The sequence below is a fragment of the Bombina bombina genome, chromosome 2 (genome assembly GCF_027579735.1).
Source record: "Bombina bombina isolate aBomBom1 chromosome 2, aBomBom1.pri, whole genome shotgun sequence".
Taxonomy (NCBI): Eukaryota; Metazoa; Chordata; class Amphibia; order Anura; family Bombinatoridae; genus Bombina; species Bombina bombina.
In genome coordinates, this window is record NC_069500.1 from 626,532,499 (window position 1) to 626,542,655 (window position 10,157).

Sequence of the window (10,157 nt, forward strand, 5' to 3'; positions counted from 1 at the left end):
AATTAAGGTAGGAATTTTCTGATTGGCTGATGGAATCAGCCAATCAGAATCTAGTTCAATCCGATTGGCTGATCCAATCAGCCAATCAGATTGAGCTCGCATTCTATTGGCTGATCGGAACAGCCAATAGAATGCGAGCTCAATCTGATTGGCTGATTGGATCAGCCAATCGGATTGAACTTGATTCTGATTGGCTGATTCCATCAGCCAATCAGAAAATTCATACCTTAATTCCGATTGGCTGATAGAATCCTATCAGCCAATCGGAATTCGAGGGACGCCATCTTGGATGACGTCCCTTAAAGGAACAGTCATTCGTCGTTCAGTCGTCGGTCCGGATGGATGTTCCGCGCTGGAGGTCTTCAGGATCCTGCCGCTTCGCTCCGGATGGAAGACCATAGAAGATGCCGCCTGGATGATGACTTCAATCGGATGGAAGATCCTCTTCTGCCCCGCTTGGATGAAGACTTTGACCGGATCATGGACCTCTTCAGCCCCCCGCTTGGGCTTGGATCAGGACATCGGAGGAGCTCTTCAGGACGGATCGGTGAACCTGGATGGTGAAGACAAGGTAGGAAGATCTTCAGGGGCTTAGTGTTAGGTTTATTTAAGGGGGGTTTGGGTTAGATTAGGGGTATGTGGGTGGTAGGTTGTAATGTTGGGGGGGGGTATTGTATTTATTCTTTTACAGGCAAAAGAGCTGAAATTCTTGGGGCATGCCCCGCAAAGGGCCCTGTTCAGGGCTGGTAAGGTCAAAGAGCTTGTAACTTTTTAAATTTAGAATAGGGTAGGGAATTTTTTATTTTGGGGGGCTTTGTTGTTTTATTAGGGGGCTTAGAGTAGGTGTAATTAGTTTAAAATTGTTGTAATATTTTTCTTATGTTTGTAAATATTTTTTTATTTTTTGTAACTTAGTTCTTTTTTATTTTTTGTACTTTAGCTAGTTTATTTAATTGTATTTATTTGTAGGAATTGTGTTTAATTAATTTATTGATAGTGTAGTGTTAGGTTAATTGTAGGTAATTGTAGGTAGTTTATTTAATTATTTTATTGATAGGGTAGTGTTAGGTTTAATTATATCTTAGGTTAGGATTTATTTTACAGGTAAATTTGTTATTATTTTAACTAGGTAACTATTAAATAGTTCTTAACTATTTAATAGCTATTGTACCTGGTTAAAATAATTACAAAGTTGCCTGTAAAATAAATATTAATCCTAAAATAGCTATAATATAATTATAATTTATATTGTAGCTATATTAGGATTTATTTTACAGGTAAGTATTTAGCTTTAAATAGGAATCATTTATTTAATAAGAGTTAATTTATTTCGTTAGATGTAAATTATATTTAAGTTAGGGGGGTGTTAGTGTTAGGGTTAGACTTAGCTTTAGGGGTTAATACATTTATTAGAATAGCGGTGAGCTCCGGTCGTCAGATTAGGGGTTAATAATTGAAGTTAGGTGTCGGCGATGTTAGGGAGGGCAGATTAGGGGGTTAATACTATTTATTATAGGGTTAGTGAGGCGGGTTAGGGGTTAATAACTTTATTATAGTAGCGCTCAGGTCCGCTCGGCAGATTAGGGGTTAATAAGTGTAGGCAGGTGTCGGCGACGTTGAGGGGGGCAGATTAGGGGTTAATAAATATAATATAGGGGTTGGCGGTGTTAGGGGCAGCAGATTAGGGGTACATAGGGATAACGTAGGTGGCGGCGCTTTGCGGTCGGAAGATTAGGGGTTAATTATTTTAAGTAGCTGGCGGCGACGTTGTGGGGGGCAGGTTAGGGGTTAATAAATGTAATATAGGGGTCGGCGGGGTTAGGGGCAGCAGATTAGGGGTACATAAGTATAACGTAGGTGGCGGTCGGCAGATTAGGGGTTAAAAATTTTAATCGAGTGGCGGCGATGTGGGGGGACCTCGGTTTAGGGGTACATAGGTAGTTTATGGGTGTTAGTGTACTTTAGGGTACAGTAGTTAAGAGCTTTATGAACCGGCGTTAGCCAGAAAGCTCTTAACTCCTGCTATTTTCAGGCGGCTGGAGTTTTGTCGTTAGAGCTCTAACGCTCACTTCAGAAACGACTCTAAATACCGGAGTTAGAGAAATCCCATTGAAAAAATAGGATATGCAAATGGCGTAGGGGGATCTGCGGTATGGAAAAGTCGCGGCTGAAAAGTGAGCGTTAGACCCTTTAATCACTGACTCCAAATACCAGCGGGCGGCCAAAACCAGCGTTAGGAGCCTCTAACGCTGGTTTTGACGGCTACCGCCGAACTCCAAATCTAGGCCTAAATCTAGCCGTATAACTTTAAACTTTTTAAACTAGCGCAAATTAGCGCGGCTGTGATATACAATGAATGCATAGGTTGGGCTTCAGCAAAATTGGCCGCGCTAACTCTTCTCAGGTTATTGCTTTTTACTATGGACTTGTAATATAAAAGTTGTACGCTAATGGTAGTAATCTGGCCCATTGTTTTTTTTTGGGGGGGTCTTTCCATCAGGAATATTGGTCTGCTTTGTAGATAACAAAACATATATATATGAATAACTACATAGAAAGAAAGTTCAGTTTTAAACCATGAGTTGTGAAAACTAATAATAATATGGCAGCACTTTAATAATAAAATAGTTACATTTTTGCATTATTGCAATCAGTTGAAGATTGCTTCTGGAATTGCGTTTCATCATTTACCGTTTTGAAATATTTTCTTTTTCTTTTGCTCTTTTATCTTTACACAATGAAGATCAATCCTTAAACAAAATTATTTCATCTTTTTTCAAGATTACTAAAAGAGTGTTTATTGATTGCTAAGAACTCTATAATTTTTTAAAATTATATTAAGAAAGTATCTAAGAACCACTGTAGAAATATATTCTGTGATACCTCTATCGTACAACATTAAATTCACATCATTCACAGTACTGCAAGTTAATGACCTGTTAAAATCAAGGTACTACTTATCTGCTTGAAATAGAATTTTTCATCTTACTTTTGTCAAGAAATGTCTATAAACTGTCAAATAAATATTGAAAATGCTTTTTAATCTGGGGTTAGACTTATCTATAAAAGATGGGAAAATGGAGGAAAATATAGCATTTTATAAATATATAAATATGAAATGTTCTCACATTTCCATTTATACTGTCAATAAGTGACTGTCTAGCAGCAGCGGTTTCATTGTCTTGTTAGGAGATGTTATACCACTTGATCTGATTTTCTGAAATATAATTATCCAGTTGTAATTAAGGCTGGTGGGCATCAATAGATTTAATTTAAGACAATGATCATTTCTAATAGAGGATCTTGCATTAAGGGAAACACTTACAAAGCATTAGCATTATTATATTAATATTGGCACTTTCTTAACTGTTTATAGGCTTTTATTTTTAAGCTTTGAAAATTTCCGTTAAAGGGCCACTAAACCCAAAATCTTTCTTTCATGATTCAGATAGAGAATATAAATTTAAACAACATTACAATTTACTTCTATTATTTATTTTGCTACATTTTTTAGATATCCTTAGTTGAAGAAAAAGCAATGCACATGGTGATCCAATCACACGAGGCTTCTATGTGCAGCAACCAATCAGCAGCTACTGAGCATATCTAGATATGCTTTTCAGCAAAGAATATCAAGAGAATAAAACAAATTAGATAATATAAGTAAATTAGAAAGATGTTTAAAATTGCATTCTCTTTCTAAATCATGAAAGAAAAAGTGTGGGTGTCATGTCCCTTTAACTGCAGTATTTTAAAGTGCCTATGTTGAGACAAAGAAGATTTAGGTAGGAAAAGGGTAATGGAGGAAATGTGTTATATGTGTTTTTCAAATAGGAAATACACTGATTTCCATATTTATATAAAAAAAATTAAAAAAATACCCCTCACCTTTGTCCAGGGAACAGTTTTTTACACACAGGGGCATATTTATCAAGCTCAGTATGGAACTTGAGGCCCCTTGTTTCTGGCTAGCCTTCAGTAGTTATCAAGAAGTTATGAAGCAGCGGTCTAAAGACTGCTTCCACCTGCTTCCTACTGCGTCCATAACTTGTCCACCTGCTGTGAGGCGGCGGACAGAAATCAACCTGATCAAATTCTATCGGGTTGATTGACACCCCAGAACTGCTGGTGCAATGATATCGATGGGCAGCGATGTGCAGTGGACATGATACGCTACTTCATATCATGTCCGCTTGCACATTGTTAAATATGCCCCACAATATTCACAGCAGAAAGAATTCCATAGACACTTGTTTAGATGTAAAAGCGTTGGCCTGTTTATTCACAGAAAATTTGCAGGAATACAGCTTTTACATAAAAACAAAACAAAAATAAATCCTTGCACAATGGCGCTTACTAAAGAGAATAAAGCATTCCTGATTAAAGTTGTGTGGCTTTCCCACACAATAACAACATTATAAATAGCATTCAAAACTCACAGGCCTAGAACCTGCAGGCAGCAGCACAACTCCAGAATAAGTTCTGTCTTTCACATACAGTTTCTAACTAACAGCCCCAGCACACATTATTTAACAGGAGCTAATCAACCTTAATTAGCTGCAGGTGAGAAAACTTTAGCTTGTAGGGAAAACTTGAACTGGGTTCCTTACCTGCAATTCTCTGCTACACCCAAACTGTGGAGTGGATTACCGGCCCAATGTACACAATTACATAATACATTTTAATACCACCAACAGCATTGCATCATTTGTGGGGAAACATATATTCCATTATCCACAATCCCCTTAGCTCTGTCACTATATATATATATATATATATATATATATGTGTGTGTGTGTATGTATGTATATATCAGGTATTATTTACTGTTTGACAAATTTGTAGACACTGAAATAAGGGCTATTTTTAATTTTTGCTTTAACCTTTTAAATTAATAGTCTAAATTGTTTAATTAAAGCAAATATACCGTCAGCTGTGCTAATAGCAGTTGTATATCTTTACACTGAGATTTTAGGCCTTGATCACAATCTATCAGCAGCAGCTTTCTCATCTCTTTTTGAAGCTGGAAAAGCTAGTTTTCATTTCGTAAGATAAGATGTGAGAATTGCAACTGCGATTCAAGGGAGTTTATTAATGAAAATAGTGCAAGTATACATATTGCACTTCACTTAAAATCAAAACAGCATATGAAGTCCTATTAGTACGCTATCAACCCTTGATAAAGTCTGCAAGTTTGATGGATGAAACGCATAGAGCCGTTTCCTTTGTAGGCTTCTGTGGCTTTCAGCGTTTTGAGTACTCGGATAATTTTGTTACCGGTCGGTGAAGGAAAGGAGATTACTCTTATACTATCTATCCGAGACAAAGACTGATGCTAGCACATAGAAGCAATACTACTTGGACTTGTGATATGCTGTTTTGATTTAAAGTGAAGTAAGTGCAATTTATTTTTTGCGCTGTTTTTCATTAATAAATTTCATTTAGTCGTAGTTGTGCTTCTCACATCTTGTCTTAGGTATATGGTTACTAAGTAACTTATTTAATCCGTTTCCATCTACACCACTGCTAACTCATCTGAATGCATCTTTGAGGTTGTCAGAATGAGTAGACTGTGCACTGATTTTCTATTGCTATATGGTCACTTTTGAGTATTTTTTTAAAACAATATTTACAACTAATCGGCTAGATTACGAGTTTTTGTCGGTAAGGCTTGCAGGGCTAGCGTGCAGTATATGCTCACCGCTCACCTACAAGCAACGCTGGTATTACGGGCTTTTTAAAACCTGCGCTAGCCGCAAAAAAGTGAGCGGAGAGCAAAATTTAGCTTCACTTCTCACTGTAATACCAGCGCTGCTTACGGTAGTGGTGAGCTGGCTAAACGTGCTCGTTCACGATTTCCCCATAGGAATCAATGGGGCTGATTCAGCTGAAAAAAAGTCTAACACCTGCAAAAACGCAAGCGTTCAGCTCCTAACGCAGCCCCATTGATTCCTATGGGGAAATACATTTATGTCTACACCTAACACCCTAACATGAACCCCGAGTCTAAACACCCCTAATCTTACACTTATTAACCCCTAATCTGTCGCCTCCAACATCGCTGACATCTGCATTATATTATTAACCCCTAATCTGCCACTCCGACACCGCCACCACCTAAATTATACTTATGAACCCCTAATCTGTCACCCCCAACATCACCAACACCTACATTATAGTTATTAACCCCTATTCTGCTGCCCCCAATGTCGTCACAACCTACCTACACTTATTAACCCCTAATCTGCCCCCCCTAATCTGCCCCCAACGTCGCCGCAACTATAATAAAGTTATTAACCCCTAAACCTAAGTCTAACCCTAACCTTACCCCCCTAACTTAAATATAATTTAAATAAATCTAAATAAAAATACTATTATTAAATAAATTATTCCTATTTATAACTAAATACTTACCTATCAAATAAACCCTAAGATAGCTACAATATAACTAATAGTTACATTGTAGCTAGTTTAGGATTTATTTTTATTTTACAGGCAACTTTGTATTTATTTTAACTAGGTACAAAAGTTATTAAATAGTTATTAACAATAAAATAACTTCCTAGTTAAAATAAATACAAATATACCTGTAAAATAAACCCTAACCTAAGTTACAATTACACTTAACATTACACTATAATTAAATAAATTACCTAAATGAACTACAATTAAATTAAATAAACTAAATTACGAAAAAAACAATCACTAAATTACAGAAAATAATAAAATAATTACAATTTTTTTTAACTAATTACACCTAATCTAATCCCCCTTATAAAATAAAAAAGCCCCCCAAAATAATAAAAATCCCTACCCTATACTAAATTACAAATAGCCCTTAAAAGGGCTTTTTGTGGGGCATTGCCCCAAAGTAATCAGCTCTTTTACCTGTAAAAAAAAAGACAATAACCCCCCCAACATTAAAACCCACCACCAACACACCTAACCCTACTCTAAAAACCACCCAATCCCACCTTAATAAAACCTAACACTACCCCCTTGAGAGGATGGAGCTGGCCTAATTGCCTCTCCTGCTGAGGAAGAGCATGAGCTGGATAAAGGCTACCCGGGGCCGAAGCCTTGGGGTGAGAAAGGGGCAGCAGCAAGAGTCAGGAAGGCAGAGGAGGTGAGAGACACCCCTGCCCAGCGAGAGACGCAGTCTGTGGTACTGTGCTACAGAGGGGAACTAAGACTACAAAAACCTCTGGCAGTGAGAAGATTGATTAAGCTCTTCATTCCCTGTGGCCTCATTCCTACTACCTGCTCACAAGGACAGTCTTCTCAAAAGGATTTCACTCCTTGCTTAGAGTCTCGGTTAAGCCGGGAGACTGCACAAGCCACATGTTGCCAGACAGCAGGAAGAGACGTCGGAACTGCAATGATGTATCTCAGCTCCCTCAGTCCAAAAGGAGCACAAGAAGTTCTGAAATCCTGGAGTGGGAGACAGAGTCTTCAGGAAGTGACAGCAGCAACAGCAATATCAGCCTGGATAGAAGCAGTGGGTCAGAAAATCTACAGTGTGTGGCAGGATCCGGACCTTCTACTCCTCAGTCTATCTCCGTCCCAGAACAGTCTGCCCTTAACTGAGGACTTTATGTCCACATTAATCAGATTCTGAAGGAAGCACATTTTGCCAGTTTACAGCAGCGAGGCTCCTCTTCATCCTGACCAGCAAAGTTTGTAGCTTGACTTGTGTGGACTGACTATGCGTGTTCAATGCTGTTACAGCCTCAAAAATGTTTATAAACAATCAGTTGCCTGTTGGCATATCAATCATCTGTTTTTGAATAATGGCATACAGGTTAAGACATACTTCGCCCAAAAGGGTTTTCTGTTTGGTAAATATGGCTGAAAGACCATTTTATGTGTGTTTTGGGTAGGGGGATTGCAGTGTGTAATAGGAGGGAAAAAAATCAGCAGGCTAGTTTTTGAAGAGTTAAGTCTAACATCCTATTTTGACTCTGTATATTTTGTAATGTTTTATTTTGGGGGGGAAAAACAATAAAACAGCACTTGAGTAATGTATATTTTAGCACTGACCCAGCTTTTTCAGCTGGAAAAGGAAAAAACTATTTTTCTTTTCTTGGCTTCTGGGAGCTTCCACAGCAAAAATAGTAATACTTTTTTTTTGCCGATCTGGTAGATAATGGGTTAAACACACCATTATCCCCACTACTTGTATTAATTCCAAGAAGCAGTACAGCTAAAGTGCTTATGAGTTTGATGCTTAATATTTACTATGTAATAAAGCAGTAATATGGCTACTGCTCTTAAAGTTTTAAGTTCATGTTTAAACCATAGTTTTGTGTGTGAAAAAGGGTCCTTGTTCAATATATCAATTAACTTGGCAAACTGTATATAATATCCAAAGGCTTAAAACTGTCACCTTTTTTTCCAGCCAGAAGTTATGGGTCCATTATGTTAGTCATTGGCCAACAGAAAGGTTGACCTCAAAGCCTTTATTTCCCTTGACATCACAACTTTAGTAGTACTTGCTGTTGAGGGGAAATGGGAATTACATTGTATCAAAGTAAAGGCACTTCTGTCAAGGTTAAGAAGCTAACTGAAAAGGACAATGTCTTAAGATAGCTATGAAAGTTTGTTTTATCAGAAAAAAGCTTTTGTACCTAAAAAGTAGTAGAAATCAAGGTCACGCATGGACAACAGAAACTGAAATTTATTGCACAATAAAAATTTTCATTTGCTCCAAAAAAAAAAAAAAAACCACTACCCCCTTGAAGATCACCCTACCTTGAGACGTCTTCACCCAACCGGCAGAAGTGGTCCTCCAGATGGTCCGAAGTCTTCATCCTATCCGGGCAGAAAAAGTCCTCCAGACGGGCAGAAGTCTTCATCCAGGCGGTGTCTTCTATCTTCATCCATCCGGAGCGGAGCCAGTCCATCTTCAAGACATCCGACGTGGAGCATCCTCGTCGTTCAACGGCGACTAGAACAATGATGGGTCCTTTAAATGACGTCATCCAAGATGATGTCCCTTCAATTCTGATTGGCTGACAGAATTCTATCAGCCAATCGGAATTAAGGTAGAAAAAATCCTATTGGCTGATCCAATCAGCCAATAGGATTGAGCTTGCATTCTATTGGCTGTTCCAATCAGCAAATAGTATGCGAGCTCAATCCTATTGGCTGTTCTAATCAGCCAATAGGATTGAACTTCAATCCTTTTGGCTGATTGGATCAGCCAATAGGATTTTTTCTACCTTAATTCCGATTGGCTGATAGAATTCTGTCAGCCAATCGGAATTGAAGGGACGCCATCTTGGATGACATCATTTAAAGGACCCGTCATTGTTCCAGTTGACGTCGAACGAAGAGGATGCTCCGCATTGGATGTCTTGAAGATGGACCCGCTCCGCTTCGGATGGATGAAGATAGAAGATGCCACCTGGATGAAGACTTCTGCCCATCTGGAGGACCTCTTATGCCCGGATAGGATGAAGACTTCTGCCCGTCTGGAGGACCACTTCTGCCTGGTTGGGTGAAGATGTCTCAAGGTAGGGTGATCTTCAAGGGGGTAGTGTTAGGTTTTATTAAGGGGGGTTTGGGTGGGTTTTAGAGTAGGGTTGGGTGTGTGGGTGGTGGGTTGTAATGTTGGGGGGGTATTGTCTTTTTTTCCAGGTAAAAGAGCTGACTACTTTGGGGTAATGCCCCGCAAAAAGCCCTTTTAAGGGCTATTTGTAATTTAGTATAGGGTAGGGATTTTTATTTTGGGGGGCTTTTTAATTTTATTAGGGGGATTAGATTAGGTGTGATTAGTTAAAAAAAATTGTAATTAGTTTATTATTTCCTGTAATTTAGTGGGTTTTTTTCATAATTTAGTTTATTTAATTTAATTGTAATTAATTGTAGTTAATTTAGGTAATTTATTTAATAATAGTGTAGTGTTAGGTGTAATTGTAATTTAGGTTAGGATTTATTTTACAGGTATATTTGTATTTATTTTAACTAGGAAGTTATTAAATAGTTAATAACTATTTAATAACTATTGTACCTAGTTAAAATAAATACAAAGTTGCCTGTAAAATAAAAATAAACCCTAAGCTAGCTACAATGTAACTATTAGTTATATTGTAGCTATTTTAGGGTTTATTTTATAGGTAAGTATTTAGTTATAAATAGGAATAATTTATTTCATT

The 10,157-nt window shown here is 37.8% G+C and overlaps 1 pseudogene; it reads left to right on the top strand.

The window, feature by feature from the left end:
• The first annotated feature begins 7,208 nt into the window (after positions 1-7,208).
• LOC128647929 (protein FAM104A-like) lies at positions 7,209-7,773 on the top strand (annotated as a pseudogene).
• The last annotated feature ends 2,384 nt before the right edge of the window (positions 7,774-10,157 follow it).